Source organism: Dermacentor silvarum, chromosome 11 (assembly GCF_013339745.2).
Source record: "Dermacentor silvarum isolate Dsil-2018 chromosome 11, BIME_Dsil_1.4, whole genome shotgun sequence".
Taxonomy (NCBI): Eukaryota; Metazoa; Arthropoda; class Arachnida; order Ixodida; family Ixodidae; genus Dermacentor; species Dermacentor silvarum.
The window spans coordinates 81,052,924-81,079,332 of record NC_051164.1 but is presented as its reverse complement, the minus strand read 5'-3'; the positions used below and the strand labels follow the sequence as shown (position 1 = coordinate 81,079,332).

Below are 26,409 nucleotides of genomic sequence, written 5' to 3'. Positions count from 1 at the left end.
TTATATTGCTGGTCGCATCCGCGCTCGCGCGCGCTATGATTGGCCCCGTTCTTCAGCGCGCTCCGGCTAATCCAATCAGAATTCTGCGCGACTGAGTCGAAATAACCCCCTCGGGTATTACGGCGGCTTGGACACAGCGCGACGGAGGGTGTAGGGTAGTGGACGCGGGGCGGTGTACGTCTCTGCTTAGACGGCCGAAAACGCGCGACCGAGAGGAGAAGAAATGTGTGGAAATATACCGAAGACGGTCGGGAGAAAGGCGAAGACAAACAGGGCTCGGGAAAGCTTCTTTCGTATATATCTCGGAGATAGAAAAAAAAAAGAACCAGAAAGAAATAGTTCAGTGACAGCGAGACAGGAGATGATATCCTGTTTCATCACTTTCCTCAGCCCCCCTTCATTCGTCTTGGATGCTTATACTTCACCCCGGTCAGCTCTTGGGTGCTCTGTCTTTGTTTCTTTCCTTCGTTGGCGAAGCTGCCGGCGTGATATATATATATATATATATATATATATATATATATATATATATATGCCTTATTCTTTTCGTCCTTCTTACGGCCCGTTGTCTTGCGTGACGCGGCGTTGCGCTTCGGCCCAGAAGCCGACGGTTTCGTTATAGGAGCCCGCGACGATAATTACTGTAGGTGCTCGTCGGGGGCCGCGGAATGCCCTGCGCAGTTTGTCGTCGACGACGGTGTTCCCTGCGCTGCCTGGTATAGTACGCGGTTCGTAGGTCGGTTTGGATCTCGTCGCATGCCTAAGCGAGGATCGTTAACCGAAATGACAGTATTTCTAAGTGTTTTACTCTGCAATTTTTTTAACCTGTTCTGGTATTGTACAAAGTTGAACAGATAAGCCGGGATCCTGCATGGAGGCGTGCGGTATAGGTGAATCGGAATGTTGCATATCTGCAGAAGGCTCATTGTGCCAGCAAGCTTAAGAGACAAGTGAGTGAAAACGATACTGCACTCTTAAATGTAGTGGAACTATAGATACGCACTCGTAGTAGACATATATCAAGAAGAGTGTTATATATATAGAAACAAAGGAAAGGCAGGCAGGTTAACGACAAGAAAGTCCGGTTACCCTGCAAGGGGTGTGGGGGCGGGATAGGGGATATAAATTTAAAGAGATAGGAGGGGAGAAAGTTGGAGATTCAAAACGATAATTGTGGGCCGGCACACGTCACTATCACAGCATGTCTTGCAGAGCATGCAGCGTTAGCTGATAGCTAACCAATCATTTCCGCACGCAATGCTTAGCTGATTCTGGAGCCTTCAGAGAGGTAACTCAAGCCATCTGTAAATGCTTGTTGCGTCAAGACCATTTGAAACATGGAGAGTGCTCTCCGCCGGCTGCCCGGGGGGGCGCCCGCCCGCTTTGCCAAAGTTAATCCCAAACTATGTAATTCATTGCGCGCTTTAGGATTTTTCATCGCCCACACTTTAAGGCTCCCGCCATTATGTACAGTCAACCAAAAACGTTTGCGGACCACGGGATCTCAGAAAACGCTCAATTTCCGAGCAGGATGTAGCAGTAGTCAGCGAAACCGTTCGAACATCACAATGTTGATCACATATACTGGCAGATGCTTTAAATATGAATACTAGGCTGCGTTGCAAGGCTGCGCAGATATTCAGCTTTTTCTCGGATCTCGTGTTCCGTAAAATTTTGTGGTTGACTGTAAGCTTGCAAGGTGTACTCGGCCCCTGTTAAGTTTGTCTTCGTCGAGTCTTCTGCATGGCGTAGCCTGTATGGGTGTCGCTTGAAAATCGCTTGCAAGCATCTTGCTCGGCGAGCGGGGATGAGCTGCTGTAACAGCTGACGCGGCCATGTGCATGTGTCACGTGCGTGTATATATGCAAAGTGCTGAGCCAGGAGGTAAGAAGACGGGGACAAGTTTTTGGCTGGTTTGACTCGTAGTATACGCCGTAAAAGAAATCGTAAATTGGCGTTAGTCGACTGTATACAGCAGTTTTGAGTGCCGAGAAGGTAGACAAATTAAGTAGAGGCAGAAAGGCAGAAAAGTTAACCACAGCAGGAAATGCGGTTTGCTACCCTACATTTGCGGTTGAGGAAGCGACAGGTAGAAGGATGAAAAGGAAGCACAGAAAGAGACGGTGAGCACGGACACACGGTCGCAGCCAGTCACGGTCACCGCAGGCTACAACAGCACAGGATCACATGAGGTCACTATTTCAAGTTACTATTTCAAGTTACTATTTCAAGTTACTATTTCAAGTTACTATTTCAAGTTACTATTTCAAGTCACTATTTCAAGTCACTATTTCAAGTCACAATTTCAAGCCACTATTCGTCTCTTCCGGCAATAGTCTGTGATCAACGCGAGCGACCATCTCTGTACCCTATAGACGGTTTCATGCTCGCGATAACAGCAGCGAGCGTGCCGCCCCCAAGAAACTTCCGGTCACGTGCCTTATCAGGTTTATGCTTTAAAACGCATGGTTGCTTCTTTGCCAGTTTCATTCAGCAGCTACGTCAATGGGCAAAACCGGAAGCCGTGCAGGGCCTATGTTTGTAATCAGTGAAACGGTCTATATACGCTGGTGCATGCACACTACATTGCAGTAAAAACATCTGTGCAGCAGACACTGCCCATCTGCGTATCAGTCTATTGTTCTTAACCTTTTACGGCCTTGATGGTGTAATTATGTCCCTCAAAATAATCACCTTAATTCTAGCGCCTCATTCACCCCCCCCCCCCCCCCCCTTCCTCTCCACACCGTTCATGATAGAAGTGCATCTGCGGCACACTTCGCAGGAGAAACAAATTGTCCACCAGCGCGATGGACATGTTATTGAATTGGACATATATTACACCGAGGAGGGTATATTCCATTGGGAATGGAATATGAAGGCGCGTTATAATGCTCGCCGAAGTCCTCCTGCTTTATAATAATTGCTTTTTTTCTTTCGTTATCTTCGTCTCTTTCGCAGGTGCCAAGCGCTTTGAAATTCAAAACAAGGTTCCTTGCCGTGCTTAAGGGGTTGACAGCTATTCACGGCAAAGCTCACAGGTTCGCAAAAGGTAAGAAACTATTTCTTTTACATGCTGTAACAACCGACGCGCGCACGGAGAGTGCGTCGGTTGAATTAAGCTTATTTGAATTAAGCTTATTTCTGACCTGCTCCGCTCGCAGTTGACGCATTTGAAGCCCGAGCGAGTGCGGTGCGGAGCTGTTACAGTTTTTTATTTAACTTTTTTTACAGTTAATTGTTGGCTGGGCGATCTGAAGCGTTACCTCCCCCCCCCCCCCCCCAACCCCCTTTTTTTTTTCTTTTCTTTTTAAACTTCCCCAGTTTTCTTCGCGGCCCTGTGTGCTTCTGCGCGCACGCATTCGCCTCGAAACAGAACGGAGCGTGCTGTTAGGAAATCAAGTTAGGTGCGTTCGATTAGAGAAACTTTTTCAACGTCACTACAAGAACGGCGTTATAGATGCGCGGTGCTGTTTAGAACTGCCTCAGTCTAGTTGAAAAAGAAAGCATGACAAAAAAGTACAAAAAAAAAGACTGCGTTCGCGGAATGCAAGCGGCTTCATGGCACTGACCGCTTACGCCCAGAGCTTCGATATATCCAATGTCCAGTTCGTCATGAGAGAGAGAGAGAGAGAATAAAACATTTACAAAAAACATTATTATTGAAAATTAATAGCCGTTTTGTGGTCGGACCTCCTAGTCGAAAGTAGTTTGCTCTTGCACAAATTGAGGCAACAAGTTAGCAGGCTGTCAAAAACGTAGGCGTCTCTTGTTGAATGACTGTAAATTACTCAGCAGAAGTTATTTGATTCGTGAGTTCGTTCGGGAACTGGTGCCTCATTGCAACAAGCGTTGATCTAAAGGTGCAGATTCGTTTGGAACAGTCGCCACTGGCATCGGTATTCCTCTTCTGAGACTCCAATAAGCGCTGTGATCGCTTGTACTCGCGCAAAAGAACGGATGTTCGATAATCTCAAATAGTGAATTCTCGAATCGAACACGAATCGTACAGCGTAATTTGAAATTTAATTTCGAATATTCGCTCACCCCTCAAACAAATGATTCGCGTAATCATGTGTAGCAGGGGCAGCGGTTGCTAGCTCAGTGTCAGGGACGGTGAGACAGTCGGTGTCATTTGCAGTAAATATTGGGAGTGACACGCGAACAGTGAGCGCCTTGTTGTCGTTCTGAATAAGGTTCTTTGCGTGTGACGTGTCGATTCGATACGAGGACACTTAAGTTCGAAGCTGAAGGTCCGTAGACCGGATTCAATGGCTACCCGAGTCAACTTCCTGCCTGACCCGCGAACTGGGATAGGTGCTCCATGACTTTCGGGTCAGCCTGAACCTGCATGAGTTATATATAGACACATTTACACCCTTTCTCAATTTTAAGGGTGTAAATTGAAAGGTTATTAGGGTGTGAGTTATGGACGCATTTACACCCTTTACTCACTTTTAAGTGTGTAAATTATTTTACAGTGTGACCAGTGACGTGCAGCTAAAAGCAAGCACACTCTTTGCCAAAAATACACGGGCCACGGCGCTGCCTGCTACCGCCAGACTAAGTGTAGGCCGTTTAGGTGAGAATAGTAATTAACTGAGTTAGTTGTTTCATAGCTAAGACGTCTTTGTCAAAGCGACGCCCTTGTGTGTCTTCCTTCGTTCTTTGTTTTTCAGTTCAGCTGTTAAAAACTCGTCTTTAAGTGCGTTTCTTTGGTATACGCCATCAGTTCCCGCGTCTTCAGGAATGAAAAGAACTGGGGAATTTGCCAACCAGATAACTGGATTGCTGGAAGCACCACGGGAACCGCGCCACACAACCGAACGACATACACTAAAGCCTCGATGTGAAAAAGTAACTGGAAATTGACTTCGCAATATTGACTTTGACTAGTTTTAGCGATTTCGCCTATAACGAACTTTAACGAATTTTTGTCGTGTCTTCGTCATATACGGACATGTTAACTACAGTGGAGTAAAGGAGCTAGAAAGGAATGTGTCTACTGAAAAAAAAAAAAAACAAGAACTGTTTCTCAACGTCACTACAAGAACGGCGTGTTATAGATGCATAGTGCTGTTTAGAACTGCTTCAGTCTAGTTGAAAAAGAAAGCATGACAAAAAAGTACAAAAAAAGGACTCTGAGTTCGCGGAATGCAAGAGGCTTCATGGCACTGACCGGAGCTCGATAGATCCAATGTCCAGTTCGTCATGAGAGAGTTACTTTACATGGGTATCGATCAGTAAGTTTGGCGTGTTCGACATAGAGAACAATTAGCTTTATTCGAGGCTGATATACTCAGGAGGTACGACTGTACACCTCCTGCCAAGCTGCTTGTATAGAACCGAAGCTCGTTGTATAGAAAAGCGATTATAGTGAATTATTTAGGGCGCTCCGAGGCCTGCCAGTATCTCTTCTAGGGTTCTTTAGAGGTCCAGAACATTGATTTGTCGCAAAAGAGAGAAATCGGAACTATTTCATCAGCACTCGTTTAAGTTTCTGTGGCTAACAGCACCGTTCAACGACCACGTTGCGCCCAGTCCCCAGGGGCGACCCATCTCCGTGATCCCCCAGGCGCACTCACCCGTCGCGTTGCCGCTCGCGTAGGCTCTCGAGCTCCTGGCGCCATCTGGCGTCGTCATCAGAAACGACAGGCCTTCTCGACCCACGCCTCCGTCTCCGCCGCTGACCTCTTTCTGCTGCGGACGTCACACTTTCCCGTCGTCGTCGTAGTCTTCGTCCTCCGAAAGCTGCCCGCGGAGCTCCTCTAGACGTCTCATTTTAGACGTTTTTTATTGTATTTTTCTCGCTTTTTTTTTTCAGCTCTTGCCAGCGGCGCGCGCAGGCGCGCCAGGTGTTTCTTTAAATCGAAATCGGAGCTCCGGAATGCCAGGGCGGAGATCGGTTTTTATAATGAGGGGGCGGGGCGACGTACGCCTCCCCCCCCTTTCCTCCCCCTTCCCCCTTTTCCTTTCGCATCCCGGTCTAATCTCTCGGTTCGTTCCTTCCGTCAGATCGTTCGTTGCCTTGGCCTCCCGTCTCCGAGCTTCGTCGGCCAAATCCGCGACGTTTCTTTTTCGTCCGGACGTCAATTGCGTCACAGAGGCTATAGATTGGAAAGCTCCCGTCTCGCCTTTCTGCTTTTCCCAGACGTCGTCGAGAGGTTTTAGCGCGTTCCCGGTACGCACCGTGACTGCACGTGCGTGCGATTCCCGAAGCAGCTTATCTTGCTTTGTGACGCGCTGATGGAGCTGACGAAACACGAGGTTGTAGAAAGGGTTCTGACACGTTCAGTCGCGAGGTTTATTCGTACTCGACGTTGAAGGGCGAGTGCTTAATCCTATACAAATAACAAGAACCATTGCACGTCAAGAACAATTAGCATAACTTGATCACCGTTATTTCTGGCCAGGGAGAGTATATTCGCACAAAAGGACGTTGTTTGAGTTATGAGGTAATTAGTATAGTCATTGATTAGTAATCGGTTTGGTGGGCTATCCGCAACTGAAACTTCACTACGGCGTGTCGAAAGCGGTACTGGAGCTTCCCGCGCCAAGTTTCCTGCGTTTAGTCAGTATTTTGAGGCATCAAACTCAGCGTATCACTATGATACCTTGGACTGGAAATATGATACCTTGGAGGCTAAGAGAGCTCACATCGCCATCATCTGGCAGTGTTAAGTAGCAGGCATTTGCTTGCAGTTGCATTTTCTGTGACAGCTCCTTATCTGTGTAATGTGAAGGGCGTTGTAGCCTTATACAAACCATCCAAGTGAAGGTCCGAACTGTTTTGTAGCGCTCAAAGTACTCAGAAGAGATAAGAGGTAACTAAGGACGCCTGGCGACGCAACGTTAACTTTTCCGCACTAGAATCTCTGCGTCATATCTTTCGATATCGCCTGCGTGGGATTAGATAAGTTATCGCCAAAAAGAGTAGACTGTGTTCTAATGAGTCAAAGGGTGAAACTCGGAAGATTGGAAACCATTTTTTTTTCCAGATTTTTCTTTTCTGCGCCTGTCCTCGATGAAACTCCAAACTAGACAAGACTTCCACGCTTCTCAATGTAGTGCTGACCTGACATGCTTGACTTGCAATTTTCCTGCATTGAGTGAAGGGCCGAACCCACTAAGTCGCAGAAAAACTACTGGCAATCGTCAGTGTCCTAAAACCATTTACTGAAGTGTTCAAAAAAAACTAAATTACGGGGTTTGACGTGCCAAAACCACGATCTGATTATGATGCACGCCGTAGTGGGGGACTCCGGAAATTTCGACCACCTGGGGTTCTTTAACGTGCCCCTAAATCTAAGCGCACGGGTGTTTTCGCATTTCGCCCCCCATCGAAATGCGGCCGCCGTGGCCAGGATTCGATCCCGCGACCTCGTGCTCAGCAGCCCAACACAACTGAAGTGTTTATTTCTACGAACCAGTTTCTGTTTTGGTACCCAGGAGGCGGACGCATCATGAGATCACGATACAGTGACCGTCATGACACATCGCCTATGAATCTCGAATCTCACCTATGTTTACAAGACACTGTTTATTCAGGGTCCACTTGTTGAACACGCCTTCCAACTGGCGGTGTTGACGAGGACTTAGATAATTTAGTTTGTACTTGTAGTCGCTTTACAGCCTCCATGATTGTTTTGAGAAATGCTTTAAGAATTCGCCAGGACACGCGACTTCAGCTACTGGACGCTCTTGGACCGTGGCCAAGTCCCGAGTCTCAACTTCACCCCACTAAATCGCTTCTAGCATTCCTGCAGGACACAGGCCTCAATCAGACTTTGTAAATAACTTTCGTGGTATATTGCATTACCGTTACTGTATGAGTTAGCGAGTGCATGCTTTGATCTCGCATGTCCTTTTCTTTCATTCCTCATGTCATCTCACCTGGAGTAGCCTGTCGTTAGGCTAACCCCTCCAGATGCCATTAAACATTTTCTCTCTATCTCTCTCTCTCTCCATTCCTACGATCGCTGCATGCAGCTGCCATAGCACGTGCGAGCACAACCGGAAGAAACGCGAGTAGCGCCCTTGTTCCTTTTTTTTTCTTTTGTTAATAATCAAGGTTATCACACACAACCTAACCTTATTGCAGCACAGATCCAGCAAGTGCCGCTTCGTGTCATGAGGTCACGACAACGTCGATGACGTCAGGTCTGATGTTGCGAGACCAACGTTAGTATCACTTTAAAATAAATTGTGTTCCCAACCTTCTGGTTAATTGTTCTCTTTCTATATTGTCACGTTGCGCTCGAAGCACAACGATAGCGGCGAACACAGTCGTCGATCGTCGAAATCTGATCAGCTGCGAAACGCGTCGGCTTTTATACATGAGTCATCGAAGGTTCAAGAGTAATCCCTAGTGCCCGCGTGTCTTGCAGAAAGTACTAGACAATTCGCGTCGCTCATACAATCAGATTGCATAAGCGTCGGTGACGACAGACAACGGATAGAAGTATCGATAACGTTCGAGAAACTTCACATACATGCAAGCGTGTCCTGCGCCGAGCGATAACGTTAAACATTTGTTAGCCGGTGAAAAGCGGTCACCGGCGAAAGATAACAAGTACACGTGTCAATATGATCGAAAAATGTTTGGTAGAGTGTCTGCAACTTCGAAAATAGGTGTTAGTCATCATGCCCATGATCATGATGATGATGATGATGATCATCATCATCATCGTCGTCGTGATCAGCCTGTTTTGATGGCTACTTGGCTGGACGAAGGCCTCTCCCAACTATCTCCAATTACCTCTGCCTTACGCCAGCATACCCTGTCCTATATGCCCGCAAGTTTCCTAATTTAATTCCAGCACCTAATTCGCTGCCGTGTTGAACTTCGCTTCCCTTCCCCTCGGTACCCACTCTGCAACTCTAATAAATCAGCGCGTATTTGCTCTACGCAATACATACCTCCCCAACTCCATTTCATCCCCCTTAATCTCAACTGGAACATCTGCTACACCCGTTTGCTGCCTAATCCGCACCTCTGCCTTCCTGTCTCCTAACAATAGATAAGGAGAGAAAAGAAAAAAAAAAGATATTCTTCCCCTTTCACCCTCCCCAAGTGTAGGGTAGCCAACCGGGCACGCCCTTGGTTAACCTCCCTGCCTTTCCCTCTTCGTTTGTCTCTCTGTTTCCTAACGCTACATACTATATACGCCTATTATTTTTCGCTTCATCGCTCGTTGCGCGGTTCTTAGCATCTTAACCTTGTTTGTTCACCTCCGAGTTTATGTCGTAAGTAGTGGTAGAACGTAATGACTGTACACTTTTCTAAGTATAGCGATAAGCTGCTGGTCATGAACTGGTACAGTACTGGTCGAATGCAATCCAATGCAGTTTTGTTCTTCTCGTTCCGTGCCGTGTGGCTATCAGTATACCATACTTTCGTTTTTGCGCGTGGCTTGTTACGTAATACGCGCAACCTGTCGTCCTGCAGCTAAGCGCCCGGACCTCGCCGCGCGTTCTGTCCACCTTATTCTCCTCGCAGAGGAGGAGGAGGAGGAGGAGGCGGAGTAGAAAGGAGGGAGAGAGAGAGAGAGGATCGTTATGCAGACGCGTAATGCGTGCGTATGTGTACGTGTTGTTGGACGCTCCCGTGAATAGGGGGGGGGCTTCAGTCACGTGGCTCTCGCTTCACGGGCGTAGTCTCGCCTTCCTTGCTTGTTCTTTTTTGTTTTTCTTTTTTTGGTTTGCTTCTTCCGCTTCGCACTCGCGTAATGCAACCTGCTTGCGCGGCTTGCGCGCACATAGCGCGGCGTATTCTATACACACGCGTGTAGTGTATGCACATCGGACACGTCGTGCGTGCGCTTGCACGTAGCCAGAGGGCTAGTTCGTGAAAACCTGCCGTGCGCGGTGCGGTAAGCCACCGTTGCCGTCTCGGCTGGCCACGGCGCTGTAGCCGCCACGAACTACGAAGTAGTAAAGTAAGACGACGAGGCGGGGAAAAAAGAGAGAGAGAGTGAGAGAGAGATACTCCGGGGAAGTGGAATGGAAGCCAGACCTTCGAGCAACGTCTTATATGGGTAGTTCCTTGGCGGGCGCGCCGTGACCGCTATGGGGAATAAATTGGTGCGACGATCCTCTTTACTCATTCCAATCAGCCCTCCCCGGTTCTTAAATTAATGAAGCGACGGCGGCGGCCGCATATTCCGTACCACAACTCGTTTCTCTCTCTTTGCCTTCTTCGCTCCATTATTATTTTTTTTTCTTATGGCCGTGAGTTCCTTAGCTTCGCATATGTCGTAGACGTCGGTGTTGTTGTTGTTGTTGCTGGTCGTTGCTGCTGCTGTTGCTGCGTTGTTGCTGCTGCTGTGCTGTTGTTGCTGCTGCCGAGCGGTCAGCTCGCGTTGGTAGAGTTGCAGCGGCTGCCCGGCGCTGCCGCTTACCGTATAGGCTGCTGGTTGTCGCTGGTTACGGACGAATCTCTCTCTTCATTCACTTGGTTCGTTCGGCAGCTGGTAAAGCGGTTCTCTCTCTCTCTCTCTCTCTCTCGGGTGTTCTTGTTTCTTTGGTCGTTTTTTTGTTTTCTATACCGGTTCGGCGACCTGCTGTAGGGGCGTATGCCGGTGTAAGGCGCCACTAAAAAAAAAAAAATAGAAAAAAAGAAGAAAGAAAGAACGCCGAGAACAATCAGGAACGTGAGCGTTCTCTTTAATTTCTCCTGGGCGTCTTCTAGAAGGTCCACGTTTACTTGTTTTCGCGATGTTGTTTTTTTTTTTTTTTTTCTCACCGGCCTAGAGTTGCGGCATACCGCGGCCCGGTGAATCTGGCACGCCCTGTGGCATGCCGCTCCTAGCATTTTGCGCGGAAAACTGGTTCCTTCCTCTCCGCGTATATACCTTCGTTAATTCACGGAGTGTCGCCGTTCTTTGTCGTTAGTTGCTCGCGTTTGTACGCGCGCATACGCGCGCGTAATATGTCTCGCGATCTCTATAGAAAAAAAGTTCGTTATCGACCCTTCGCGCGCTCAGCTAAAAAACCGGTGTTTCGTGCTTCCGCCATTATATACTATATAACGCGTCGTGTTGCTCTGAGGGCGTTCCATTCAAGATTGTTCTTTTTGTTCTACTTATTTTTTCAATTGATCTTATCATTCTTCTCTTCTTGAGGGGAAGCGGCAGTTCGCGATTTTCATATAGCTTTCGTAAGATTGGACTTTTCTTTTTTGGCGTGTTGCTTTTCGTATACAAACGATGCAGTAGTGCTAAATGGGTTGGTCCTCGAACGTCCGTGTAAGGCACTATTTTTCTACGCGCAATATTCAGGCGCTAAGTGGGCGCAGCGCCAGTGGCGACAAGGACTGGCTTGCGTTGCGGGCGATGAGGCGTATAGACAGGTCCGATGATGTAGCGAGCGCACGCACGTGACCTGTTACAAAACTATATATCGAATCTCACAGCGCGTCGCCTCGCCCTCGAAACTGCTGTCGGCGAAAAGTTTTCTTTTTTTAGCTTTCTTTTTTCGGAATCTCTTCCGCCTCAATGGTGGACTCTGATGATATCCATACTCTTGCTAATGCTTGGTTATGAATTGCCGTGAAACCGGGGCTAATAGACTTCACGGAGGGGGTTCTATACCCACCACGCCCCTTTTAACACAAGTGGACCAGCGCAGATTCACTGCTATCGTTTCATCATCATCATCATCATCATCATAATCATCATCAGCCTATTTTGGGTCCACTGCAGGACGAAGGCCTCTCCCTGCGATCTCCAATTACCCCTGCCTTGAGCTAGCTGATTCCAATTTCCACCTGCAAATTTCCTAATTTCATCATCACCCCAGCTAGTTTTCTGCCGTCATCGACTGCGCTTCCCTTCTCTTGGCACCCATTCTGTAACCCTAATCGACCACCGGTTATCCACCCTACGCTTTGCATGGCGTGCTCAGCTCCATTTTAACGCGATAGCATTAAGGTCCCCGTGTCGCAGAAAATGCGGCATCGACGTCGGAGAGGGCGGGCGCGCCGGTGTCGTTGGTGGAAATAATCATCCCGAACCACCCCGACCATGCATGCCCTCCGCGTGGCGCAAGGCGTTAGTGAACCAAATTGAATTTCTCAAAGTAAAATCCATCACAAAAATCGTAAAGTATACGACTTAACCACAACCTACAGAAGTGATAGCGTCGGATTCTAATTTGAACATACGAGAGAACCTAATTCTCTTACGCCGAAACTCGAACGCAAACCCCTTTTTCAGCATTTCTACAATTCATACAGCGGCGCGCCGCGGTATTCCTTGCAAAAACACCATCCAGATGGCGCTCGCCTCCTCGGCAGCAGACGCACTACTTGGCCATCGCGCCGGGCGAAAACAATACGCCGGTGTCCTTGCTCTTTGACGAACATGGCGAAAAGAGAGAGAGAGATAAATGAGATGCGAAAGGGAGGGAGGTTAACCGGAAGGTAGATATGCAGTTTGCTACCCAACACTGGGGAAGGGGAGACAAAAAGATAAAGAAAAATGCACACACTTAGCGAGGGAGATTAAAAAAAAGAAAAAAAACACACACACACACACACACACACACACACACACACACAAAGGAACTCAGGAGCGTAACAGTCGTTCAAACAGGTCGCTTGACCGGAGGAACTTCAGTAGCGCCCTCGTCACCTTCTGCTAAATATCAATTCAATCAATATCAATTCAATATAGTCAATAATGGTCATATGTAAATTCGCTATAGCAATGTTCACTATAGCATACCCACCATATTCACAGCTTCGCTGGCTTCGATCTTCACAGTAGTGAGAGGGCTCTGAATTTTTTAGTACTTTTCGCCTTTATTGGCCAAACGAGGCCGCCGCAGGATGTCGAACCCGCGACCTCGCGCTTAGCTGCAGATACGCCGTGTAGCCGATATAGCCACTGAGCCAGCAGCGGTCCATGGGTGCGAGGGGATATAGCTCAACGCCTCGCGTAAATTGGAGCCGGCGCGGTCGGGTGCCTGGCGGCTATACGTCTTCTAGCTCGAGCAATACGTGCGGTTGGTTGGTTCTCCGTTGCCGCTTGCACGAAATGCGTGGTGGTATATTTCTCTTTTTTTTTCTGTGCATGTGCGCACGCGCGGTGGCTCTGACGCAAACCCACACGTAGTATATGTCGGGCGTTCCGCGCCGTCTTGCCTTTCGCGCAGCCGCAAGTAGTATATGGCGGTAGTAGCGGTATATAAGAAGAAGAACAAGAAGACGAAGGCCTCCACATTTATCGTTCGGGGCGTTTTAATTGTTCGTCCGCCGCCGCCGACCGGCCGAATAAAACGACCACGCCTTTATACGCTACGCGGAGGGGTAAGGCACGTGGGAAGCATACAATTCGACCCCCCCCCCTCTTTCCCCTCCACCATTTCCTTCCTTCCAATACATACGAGTGCGCGCGATTTTTTTTTTTTTTTCTTCTACCAGGCCGGACGTGGCACGGATGAGAGCCGCCGCCGCGGAATTGATAATGAAGCGGGCGTATCGCGTCTATAGCGCGCGCCTTCGGCGCGCGGGAGCTGTATTGCGCGTTATCTCGCTCCACGATGCGGTTACAAATTGCCGATAGAACCGATTCCCCGGCAATGAAGGGTTCAGAGGGGGGGTTACCCGAGGCGCGCATTGCGTGAGCTAGCTCCGAAGCTGATGGCCGAGGGTAACCCGAACTGCTACGACGATATATAGTATAGGTTAAGGCGACGTGGGAGGGCTTATTGCGTAATTGAGGGAGGAGGAGAGCGTAAGACAAATTGGCCGAAAGCATGGAGTTTTCCCGTAAAAAAATATTGACTAGGAGGAACCCCGACGCTAAGACCGTTCGGCTGCACCGTGGGGATGCGATGGTTTTGTAACGCACGGATTTGTCTAATTCTTCGTTGTTACGGCTTGAGACGCTCTTGTGACGCGATTAATTAAGAACAAAAAGTTAAATTGTTGAGTTTTACGGGCCAAACACACGATCTGATTACGAGGCACGCCGTAGTGGGGGACTCCGGAATAACTTGGACCACCTGGGGGTTCTTTAACGTGCACCTAAATCTAAGAACACGGGTGTTTTCTGCATTTCGCCCCCTTCGAAACGCGGGCCGCCGTGGTTGGGATTTGATCCCGTGACCTCGTGCTTAGCAGCCCGACCGCCCACGCTCCCAGCTTCCGTAGACGCCAGCGCTAGCGCTCCCTCTAATTTCTATAGAAAACTCAATGGCTGAAAACGCTTCTACAGTCCAACCCGGATGTGTCGAATCAGAAGGGGATCACAAAAAAGTTCGATATATATAGGTATTTCGATATATAAAATTAATATTGTATACAACAACATTCAAGGAGATTTTACCGCTGTTCGTTATACACAATAATTCGTTATATGTGGGTTCGCTATATCCGGGTTCGACTGTATTACGTACGTGACGCGAAATGCCGACTATAGCTTGAAGTGACGCAGGAGGCACAAAACAAACGTGGCGAGAAGGATCATAAATAAGGACTAGGATGGCATGTCCTCGTCAGGACATAGCACGAGGTCACGGGCTCGCTTCCCAGCAGCTGCGGCCGCATTTCGATGGGTGCGAAATACAAAAAATGCTCGCGTACTTGTATAGATTTTGGGGCACGTTACAGAGCCCCAGGTGGGGCAAAATCAATCCGGAGTCCCCCAGTTACGGTGTGCCTGATAATCAGATCGTGTTTTTGGCACGCTAGATCCCAAATTATTATTATTATTATTATTATTTTTTTTTTGCACTGAGCTCGGATGGCAGAGCGACCGTTCTGAAAGCTGTTGGTTGGCCTTATCCAGATTTGCTTGAACCATGAATGAATAAAATCAGCTCTGCGGAAATAAGCAACGCGGAGAAAGTTTTACGAAGAGGGAAGATTGTCATATGTCCACCTGAGAAATCGCTGTTTACCCGAAAAAGACAGAGCTTCGCAGTTCAAGAAAAAGCTTGTTCCGTGTTCCTGTTCTTCGGCGAGTTGTCGATTGATTCGGCGTGACGCTGCCATATCTGCTAGCCTCCTGCCAAGCTATAAGACGGTAGAACGACCACCTAGCAAAGCCGATGGTCCCAGGTTCGACCCCCGCGGACCTGCACGAATTTTTTTTTTCTTCAACAGCGAATCTTTCTCTCTGAGAAACCCGTTCTTGGTTTCTTTCGTGTACCTTCGTGCTATGCTCGGTTACGGGCGACAATTTTTCCAGCTTATGGAACTTCCTCAACGTTGTGGATTTTCGAAGAACAAATTTTTTACACGCCTGTCACCAGTATTCAAACGACGTTTACTAGCGCCCTTCATCTAATTTCTCAGACACAAATGACAACTTTTCGCACAAGATCAAGTAACGTCATTCTGAAAAAAAAAATAATATGGGCATGGGACATTGGGTACTTGCTGTAGTATAGCTGTAACTGTATAGATGTTGGGTATAGCTGTAGCAAGCGCTAATATACCTGTTTGGTATCGAAGCCTAATTAGGTGCATGGAACAACAGTTTGACTCTCCTCAGTAGAATGTAAAGAAGAAGAAGGTGGGGGAAAGAAAAGAAGTAGTGCTTCATACTTCAATCCATACTTTTACAACTAGAGATATAGCATGACATTTATATTATAAAAAGTGCAGTATAGGAAAATTATTCTGTCTGTTCTGATGACTAAATTACACTGTAACAGTAGTTTCAAAAACCGTATCTAAAAGTTCAGGTGCCCAATTCTTGGCCAATCCCCCGGAGTGGGTACGAGCCATGTGCTGAGGATATCATCATCATCATCTTTACTTCAATCGCGTCGCCCTGCGTAAAATCTGCACCCAATGATTTCCACACACGAGGCTTCTGTGAAGAAGGGTCAGGAGCCTCGTGGCGCTTGCATAGGAATGCGCTTAATGCGATTCTTAACCCCTTATTATGCCTCTAAGCAAACATAGATATTAGATGTACACGTTTTAATGTATTGGTAATTGTTTTCGGTAAGTCGGAAGGTAACATCGATCGGAGTTAAAACTTACAGGAGCAACTTTCAAGTCACTACTGCGGCGTGGTAACAGTTTAGCCCAATCTGTGGTCTTCCTGCCAACTGTCATGCTCGTTACATGTCCACCGAGATCTGGTTTCACATAGTCCCCCGCGTGTGCGGCTGGATGTCGCAGGCCATGCTAACCGAGCTGCAACTTTGCAACGTCAATCAATCAATCAATCAATCAATCAATCAATCAATCAATCAATCAACCAATAAAATGTCAGCTCTGGAGCACCGATGAATTCACGAGGGCTCCAGATCACGCGAGCCACGCATCCGCTTGTGCGCAAGCGCGCAACGACTTCGGTAACTTTCGATAACAGCCGCACACGGTCGGCAATCAAAGATGCGTGCAAAGACCAGCGCGCATATATAAACCGGAAACGGTGTGCAGAACGCCATGACTCGAGACGCGGCTGTTGTTCAAGACGCTCTCTGTTTGGCTGCTGCGTCGAGCGCTCGTGCCCTGCTGCGCAAAGTCGACCGCCCTCACACGTCGTGTTCACCGCGCCGTCACTCATCATCATTTACGCGGTTCAGCGCGCTCGCGTGTGCGCGCCATCGTGAAGTGGTGCGAGAGACTCGCGTATCGCCGAAGCCCGCCGTCGGACAACGACAACCCGCGCTCTCTCTCGCGATTACGTAAAAGGCGGATACCACGTGACGTATACGTGCGTGTAAAGCGTGCGGACATGCAAGGTTAGACGCCGGGAGACGCAGTGTTCCCAGGCCTCGCGCGCCATTCCACCCCCCCCCCCCCCCCCCCCCGCATCTATATAACTCGCGAAAAATGCGCACCCTACGTTGGGAACAAGTACCGAGAATGCGCGCTCCGACGGCGCGGCTCTTGCGCAACAGTTGCAAACGCACAAACGAAACGAACCGGTCTGGTATATAACTATCCTATAGCATTGCGCGAGAAACACCGAGTGTTCGCGACACGACACAAACTCTGTGCGCGCGTGCGACGCATACGATACACATGCCGCGCGCGGTGTTGCTTTTGCCATCACTCGGGCAGCGTGCATATGTACCCAACAGAGACGGACGGACGGCCCTCCCCCCCTCCGTGGCCAACGGGTAATTACGGCCAATTTGAAGCGTCCGGTCTCCGGACGGCCGCGCGGGACGGCTCTTCTGTTTAAAGGGTGCAACACGTTACGTATACAGGCACACATGCGTGAGTGCGCACGTGGTTTCTCCAACTGCTCGTGCGATGCGCTCGCGTGCCTATGGCTTTGAGCGGGTTGTTTTCTTTTAAATAACTCCCGTATACCCACTCGTACATCGCGATCTGTAATGCGATACGCCCATCGCCCCCCCCCCCCCCCCCCGCCTATTTTCCTGCAGAGAGTGCAATGATCCGCGCAGTCCTGCAGCCGAAACCGTTAGGCTCCGCTGGCACCACGTGAACGATTGGGTCTTGTAGCCTCTCGTTATAACGCCGCTGTTCTCGTTATAACGAAATCGCTTTTATTCGAAATATCGCTTTACTCGAAGTTTTTCCGGCGGTCGTGATCGCAGTGCGTGCATTTCTGGTTCGTATTACTTGAAAGTGCAGTGCGTTAACTTTGACCACGTAGTTCTTTTTTTTTTTTTTTTAGCGCACCGAGAGCGCGTTTGGCCAGCGCTATTGATATATAGTACGGGGGCGAAAATGGACACACATATGTAGACATTTAAATGAGTTTTGTGCTCGTCTCAATATCAATTTGAGCCCCATCTTCTAATAGCGGTGTTTCACCAACAAGCGCAGCACGAAATACTCCTAAGATGGTGTTTTGTGACTCCGTCGTCATTCGCAATGCGCTCGCCAGAGAAACGCATTGCAAAAGTGTTGCTCTGGCGCTCACTCGACACACGTCCTGCCTCATCGAGGTGCGAGTGACGTTGTTCCAGAGCGGACTACCGCCAGTTCCAACACACAACACACACACGCACACACTCCTCTCAGCTCTCCCATCCCGTCTCAACCTCTTCCACGTGACCGGCGTCCCGCACTTCACACACACACTTTTCCCCACTTTGACACCCCTAATGCTAACGCATTAGTATAACCTGCCGTCCAGAGCGGAACATCAGAAAAAAAAGGTGAAACTTCAGGCGAAATTGCGCTGCTACGTTTATGCCACTTCACTCGACCTCCATGGTCGCTCGCGGGAGTCTTGTATTATTTGTTCATATGTCGTTGTAAACATCTGCGATACTGTCCGCCCCAGCGAGACTTATAAAGTGCGTCGTCGGCGGCGAGTAATTATTAACCTCAGCTTTTCGGGGGCGCAGAGAATCGTAAGGAATGAATTATAATTTTCCGCCTCTATTATCAATACTATACGGTTGCGGTGGTTAACGGTTGCCGATGTTACGACGGTACAGGACTCGTGTTTACGTTTCAAAGTTGGCTTTGACGCTCGCCCGCTCCGGGAGAAAGCACGCCAAGCTGGCGCAAGTCTTACACGAGGCCGGGATGATATCCCCTGATCCCAGGCGAGCCAAGAAAACGCTGCTCTCCCTGTGAAAGTTGGCTTGCGAATCCGGCCTCGTAGAACGAATCTGAGAGAAGCCCATACACGGCTCTTATACATACTTGAAGTGCGCCGGTTTAAGAGACCGCTTATATTATAGTGTCCCTGTGCATCATCCCACACTGCACTCAGTGCTCATTCTCTCCCTCTTTGCCTCTTTCTATTGTCCCTTTCCCTTACCCCCCTGTGTAGGGTTAGCAAAGCGGACGCTCTTCTGGTTGACCTCCCTGCCGTTTCCTGGCCTTGCCCTCTCTCTCAACACTGCTCCCCTTGGACCGCAGGTGAGTCCCATTCTTTCCTTCTTAATAAAGAAGTTTAATTATTTCATCTTTGACTCAGCGCCTCCCGGCGCCAGTTCATTTCGCACTGCTCTGTGTGGCGATTTCGTTGCGTGGATTTGCGGGTGAAATCTGCGTTAAGTCTGTGCGGTGAAGCGGACGCCCCATAGCTGTTACCTGCAGTAAACGCTCGTTAAAGCGAAATCGCTTTATCCGGAGTTTTTTTGTTTTTTTTTTTTCGCGTTCTCGCGTTACTGGACAGATTTTTCAGTGCGTCCAGCATTCCTGTATACGCAGTAGTGTTTGCGTAATGGCGGACAACCAGACGCTGCTATTGACATCTTGAGACGCTTAATCTATAACAACACTGACTATATACCGACGTTTTCGTGTTCCGCGAGTATTCTCGACGAGAAAAAAAAAAAACGAAACGTGCTCACGATTACGCTGCTGCCGAAAGTTTAGACCAGCAGCGAAGTAGACTACACTTGATTATTGCAGTGACAGCTCCGAGTTTTGTCTGGTTGAGCTCTTGGCCACCAGGTGGCGTCACTGATCACGCCGCCGCGCGACAACCGTTTAACTGAGATTTAACTGAGATTTCAATATCTCAAAATAGACCTTTATGGGTAGCATGCTTAGATGTTAAGGGAGCTTACGACAACGTATCCACAGGTGATTGTTAGGCATATTCCCCAGCACGAAGGCCTAGGCATATGGCGATTTCGTGGAGCTGCCTGAGGGAGATATATAAAGACAACCGAGTACATATTGTATGGGATGGCCGGAAATGCGATGAATTTGTGGGAATTTCCCCCTGAGGACTGACTCAACGATTATCTCTGTCTCCATTTTTGCTCATGTTAAGGGCATAGAAATACGACTGGAAGGCTGTGAATTGGGTGCTAATCTATGTTACTTCCGCAATGGTCAAAGGGTGCAACAGAAGGTCGCTGGGCTGATGCATGCGTACGACATAGTGCTACTAGCGGACAATGCGAGAAATTTACAGACACTTGAAAATGTGTGTAGCAACGCAGCGACACGTTTAGACCTTAAATTTAGCGCACGTAAATCGGGAATTGTGATCTTTAATGAGGAGATGAGTAATGCCGCGGTATCAATTCAACAGTACGTCATATAGCCCGTCATATAGTCAAGCAATATGAGTACCTCGGCGTATAGATGAGCAAAGGAAGGACTTACTCAAGCACCGACCGAGATAATCTGAAAATAAAGGGAAAGCGGAATGGGGCAGCAAAAATGAAGCATAGAGCACTTTGGGGGCCGCAATAAGTATGAGGTGGTACGTGGAAATTGGAAAGGAGTAATGGTACCAGCGCTAACGTTCGAAAATGTCATTCTGTGCTTAAATTCGGATATCTTGTCGTGTATGGAACTTAACCGAAGATCGGAAGGGCGGTTGGCTTTGGGGGCCCACGGTAAAATCACAAATGAGGCAGTGTAGGGTGACATGGGTCTAACCTCTTTTGAAATCGGAGAAGTGCAGATCAAAATCAGTTTTGAAGAAAGACCCAGGAACATGGAAGAAAATAAATGGGTGGTTAAAGTGCACAAGTATCTGTACTTGTGCTCTTTAAAAACATGGGCACATCGTAAGGATCATTGAAAGTGTAAATACATCGTAATTGCAGGATCATTGAAAGTGTAAATAAAGAACCAGGGGTCATGTAAAATCAAGTGAGAGAAATAGAGACAGCGATTTGGATGCAAATAATGCAAATAAAAAGTCCATTGAAATTTACAAGAATGGGAAAAAAGAAATCAGAAGGGAAAATTTATATGATAACACAAAGGGCAGTGCCTTGCTATTTGACACTCGAGCTGGTTGCCTCAGGACAAATACATACCGGAACAAATATTCGCAAAAAGATGGGGCATGTGTATGCTGCAGCAAAAATTCTGAGTCCACTCAGCACATTCTAATGGAATGCTGAAGGTATTCTTCACCTGCAGCGAGATCCATAGGTAACCTTGCAGGAGCGCGGGGATTTGAGGTGGGCGGAAGCATTGACCGGTCACCAGTCGAGATAAGCAAAAGACGTTTAGGGTATTGGTTGAAAAAAAAAGTAAAAAGAAGAAAAAAGCAGGGAAGAGATTATACAACCGGATTCCGTTACAGGCATAGGTAGCAGTGCTAGGTAGAAATATAAGTTTTCAGGAATAGAAAAAAAAAAAAAAGAGTTGGGACATGAAGGAACATGAAAATGTTAGACCGGAACGCATGGATAGCATGCCTGATTAGCTCAAGTAGGCTAGGTGAACATCTGTCATCGCCCCATTTCAAAGGGGATGCCAATAAATAATAATAATCATCATCGTCATCATCACAATCTCACGTTTACGCCTCTGCCTAACCCAGCAATCCGGACACGCTAAAACCCTCCTACTGACTCTCCTATAGCTCTTACGCTTTAAGCGAATTACTGCTTATAACGAAGTCAATTTCCTGTCCCGATGCCTGCGTTACAGTGAAGGTTTACTGTATGCAGTTTTTGATAGCGTCGTGGTTGTCCTGCGGGCTCAAATTGGCTCGCTGATGGGGGCCACGCCGCACTAAAAATACTTCTTTGGCTGCATTATACATTACAGGGACATTTTAAAAGAACACTAAGACTCTTTTATTCAGCAGCGGCTCGTTATTTTACGTTTAGTATATATTTGTTCTATGTGAAACGTGCCAACCGCCGCCTACGTTTCCTAAATATCATTTAATAAAAAAGAGAGAAAGAGAAAACACCAACTCAGTTTAAACTGATAATATGTGTTAATTTCACGGCTACAGCTTGACTGTGACAAAGGAAAGTGAAGGCCAAATTTCCATATTTTTTTAAGTTCACGTCAGAACCCCAGCTCCCGAACGTCAGTGCGACTTCGCGAATTTCAAAGCTTTCTTTTTTTATTTATTATTATTTTTTTAACCGTTGTGGTTTAGTAAAAGCTCTTCAAATTTCCAAGCTCAGTTTTAGGCGTTCTGAGGGTACAATGTGGTCCCTCTTTACCAATGAAAATTTAACTAGGTCCTACGAAACGCATTCAAAATCGTTGACGTCACGGAGAGCTAGTCTCGGAACTTCAAAGCGACCTCGCCACCTGACTTTTGTTCTTGCTTCTTTGTCTCACTCATCAAATCTTTTTCTCGCGGTGAGAATGGCTTTAGCTGATATCGTCGAATAGCAATCTACTAATACAGCTCAAACTATATTGGTGTTTAGGGATTGGTGTTTAGTGGTGTCTTTAATTAGCTTTAGCCTTGTCCCTAAGCAAATTAAACATTACGAAGCACAGGAACATGCACCGAGGAAGTCGGCGGCAGCAGGAGCTCTTTTAGCGTCAAATGTTTTTCTGATGTGGGGGAAAAGTCAGAGAGAAATCCACTATAAGACAATGATTCTTGATGCCGATGCGCTCGCGCGAGGTATCCTCATGGGAGCCGAAGACAGTCCACGGACATAGTCGCTTTCCAAGTCGGTTCTCATGATTCAGTGGTATACTACGAAAGTGAAAATATCTCTCTCTTTAAGTATCACTGTTCTGTGCTGTAAGTAGCATCTTCGTGCACGTGGACAAAGTGACCCCGTGTCTGCTGTGGCAAAAAACCGTTTCTCTGTGCATAGGCACAAATATGAACGTGTAACATCGTGCCGGTGCGTTGACATGTTGGTTCAGCATCCTAGCTTTTACTGTTATCTATCGGTATTCAACACTTACTTTACGGGTGCTTTTCGTAGTCTGTGACTGCAGGCCGGTCTCGATCAAATTAGTACGAATTCGTTCTAATAAATCAGACGGCAAGCAGAGATGACGTAAACATTTCAGTATGGTTCCGTAGGCGTATGACTTCTTATACGGGACGAATATTTTACGAAATGGCTTCCGAGGTAAACTTGAAAAGGACTCGAGGTAGTGCGCTATAGGGGGTGTATAAAACATGGCGGCTATGGCGTGTTTTCGGCTCTGCAATCACATCCAGCGCTTGCAGCGCGCAAAATCATAGCCTTCGAGATTGGTTTCTGGTACTGCGAGGGAGCAGTCGCTGGGGCGCATGCACGTGGGCGTATATTTGTACACAACCTACATAATGCACAAATATCTCAGGATGGTTTAGGCAGGTAAAGTTGTAGTTCTGTATGCTCTAGTATGCGTGACGTCACAATGATGGCGCCACCAGCGCGGCTGTCCCACTTCTACGTCACCGGATTTCCCGTATTTCGTTAACCTAAGTACGTTTACCAGAAGCCTAAAACTTTCCACGCTAATTTATGCGTCACGCGACGTCCAACAACACGGCGCATCACAGGTTCGACGGGCATCCCGCCGGTGCAGTCAGAAACGATGCGACGTGAAAATAACGCTATCTGTAAGTGCACGTCATCATCCCTTTCATCACAACCGCTTCCGCTGGCTGCAGCCAATCAGCGGGCGCTGGAAGTGACGTCCCCGAAAGTGATTCATCCAGGTTCATCAGTTCGCTCCACGTGATAGCCGCTCGAACATACCGCTTATATGTAAACGTACTTGAACGAAATAAGAATCTTATAATACGTCCAATATATATCTTCTTTTCTTTCGCAGAAAGTGAGACAGGGGCAGAAAGAAACATTGCATTTCCTTCAGCAGACGACTCTGTCTTTAGCAAGTGTACGCGATGGAATGGCTGTTTAACCGCATAGCACATAGCCGTGGCGATAGCAAATCTCGACATACGTTGACTACGATTAACACGCGCCCCTGTGACATCGCCTTTGTCTCAAGATCTCAGGATGTGCTGTGAAATTTATTTTCGCACTCAGGACAGGTTCTGACCGAAACTCGCGCGCCCGTTGATAGCAGCTCCTGCGCGCGTAGTGCGCCACAACGTCCGGCTCTTGATTCGCCGTTCGTGCGTGGCCATTTGTCAGTATGCGCGAATCGGCTGTCTTGACCACACGCGTGTGCGATGTGTGTATACATACATCATGACCGTATACGCCGCGCGCAAGTCTTTCCTCGCCTGCACCGGTCTTCCTTACTCTTGAGCACAGGAGATCGGCGACGCTCTCCCGCGAGGTCGTTCAGCGGGTCATTGCATGAGTCGTGCGCGAGCGCGCTTCCAGTGTAATCGAGCACTGTGAATGACTCCCCGCAATCTTGAGATCAAGTAAGGGGTACTCCTAGCACGGAAAGGAAAATATTACTGCTTGAGACTATATTTATACCACGGTCAGCCGGTTATACGGAGGCGAGGCGCCCCGCGAGCAGCCACATTCTCTGCGATCGCTTGTTCCTTTTACCTCATTTTCTGTGCACCCTCGTCATTTCATGGTAGGGTTTTTAGAAGCAACTCGCGCAAGCGGCTTAGCGTATCCGAAAAGTAGAATCGGGGCCCGCACGGGCGCAGAACCCAAACTTGCCTCAGGTTATTTTGTAAAAAATAAGACGAGAGAGAGGAGTGAGGTAAAGTTTATTAATAACTGGGAAGGTAGCCTGCTACAGGCCCGGCGTGCTGCTCCATGTGTAATATGTTGTAGTATTGCTGCCGTGTCCAACTGTGGCTTGTTCGAAGCGGGTGAAGATGACGGTAGCGCGTGTTTAGAACGTTCCCGGGCTCTGGGGCTGGGCCGACGTGTCCGTCAGCTACTCTCGCCTCCGATGGATTTTCAAATAAAGGTAACCGCACGCACACGCGGACACGCACACACAAGCACAAGACGCGCTAGCACGTTAGCTCATAGTTTAACACGGAGAACACAGAACTGTAGGCAGACAGCCACATTGTCGACGCGATTCCCTACACTGTCGATTCTTGACTCCTGGGGCCTCCTTTCAAGACGTCAGAACTATGCAAAAACGCCAGTTCGCTATGTATTTGTCACACATCAAACGGCTTTGTTTTAGAGCCCCTTCCTCTGTACTGTATACTCCCACAAATGACGGTGTGTACGTCGGAGGGTTCAACTCTGAGTTAAACTACAATCTATATTCCTGTCAGACGCATACATCGCTTTTGATTAGCCGTGTGGCGCGCTCGGTGTCGCATTGTGTAAGAATCGCAAGGCTGCAGAGACCACTTCGGTGCTACGGTAGGAGGTGCTACACGATGTGGTCCCTTCGTTTGGTTCCCATTAGCGGCGCATAAACACTCAGGAACCTGACATTCGATCGCTCCTTCGATCACGGCCTTTCCGAGACAGTCTGTGTCGCTTCGAGTGGCTATCGGGTCCGGCCGAGGCTAGTATTATGGCAACCGGGGGGAGGGTGACGTAGAGCGCGGGAGGGCGGCTACTGCGTGTAGGTGGTTCTTTGTTGCGGGTAATGGGGGAAAAGAAAAGGGGGCCATACAACAGTTAAATAATACGAAATAGCAATAAAAAAAAGGGGGGGGAGGGGGGCGTAGGGACCGCATATTCTCGAGCCAATGGTTTCGGAACAAACAGTGCTGCGCGAATTGTCTGGAAACACGAGCGGAAATAGACGGGAAACAATTCGGACCCGCAATGCCGCCGCAGGAGGGGAATGCGGGAGAGAAGTAAAACACCGGCCCGTCGTAGCAGCCCGAGTCGGGAAGTCGTGCAGCGCCGCCGAGTGGCGTGTTAGGACAATATTGTCGGGAGCCCTCGGGCGCCGCTGCGCCTATGCGTCCCTATGGTTTGGCGTCTTACGCCCGCGCGTGGCTTCATCTGTTGTGTGTATATGCGAAAGGCCGGATGGTCTAATCGTTCCACGTACGAACGCGAGAACGTTGCTAGATGTAAGTGTTCGCTCGCGTATATCAAGAATAGAGTAGAAGAATACTTTGGGGAAAGGGGCTCAGGCCCGAAGGGTATAGTGGTGGGAGGGATTGTTCGGAGAAGAAGTGGGAAAATGCTTAACGTCTTTCGTTCCCCCCCGTCTTTCTGTTTTTCATCACGCGTTTCCCCTCGCGATTCCTTCCTATATGAGCGCGGCCGGCAATTCTCTGTCGCCGGCACGTGGAACGTTTCTTTTCGATCAAGACGTATCGGTCTCGATTCGTTTATATACGCTGCCTTGATGCTTATATACCGGCAGTGCTATTCTTTTTTTTAATACTTTCTCGCGAAGCTATATACCGGCGCGTGGCTTCATTCGGCGCTGTCTTAGCATCGGCGTGTACGCGTATGAAAGCGCCTCTCGCGGCAGAAGATGGCTTCAGAATTTGCTCGCATACACCGAATGACGGAGGAACGGGGACGAGGGCGGCCGCCGACGCTCTATAGATCGATGCTCGGAAATTGTTTTTGCTGCACCTCCCCTCTCCATCACTGCCGACAGACGTGCGCAACGCTTCGAGCTTCGTGTACACATTTTGCAGCTCCGGCCGTTCGCTTTTCTGTGTGCCCGCAAAAGACCCGTCCCGTTGAAAAGAGAGAAACCAGAAGTAATACGCCTTTTTCTGTTGTTATTTTGATATTCGTTTACCTTTAGGGCTTGGTTCAATCGAACTGATAGATCAATGCGAATTCTTCAGTCGATGGGACAGGACCGAGACTGGCGCCTGGCGGCAGCGTGTCGTCTGGCGCGGTTATTCAATTTTTCATCGAGGCTTCTAACTCGCAGCGCCGGTGGGACCGTCGCAT

General features: G+C 48.4%; 1 protein-coding gene across 4 annotated transcripts in view; it reads left to right on the top strand.

Moving 5' to 3' along the window:
* Window positions 1-26,409, top strand: part of LOC119432422 (uncharacterized) — a 382,068-nt gene that overhangs the window by 83,734 nt on the left and 271,925 nt on the right. For all 4 annotated transcript variants that reach the window (XM_049658940.1, XM_049658939.1, XM_049658942.1 and 1 more), the window contains one exon: window positions 2,962-3,052. The gene's annotated coding sequence lies outside the window, so the exon portion shown is untranslated. The remainder of the gene's footprint in view (window positions 1-2,961; window positions 3,053-26,409) is intronic.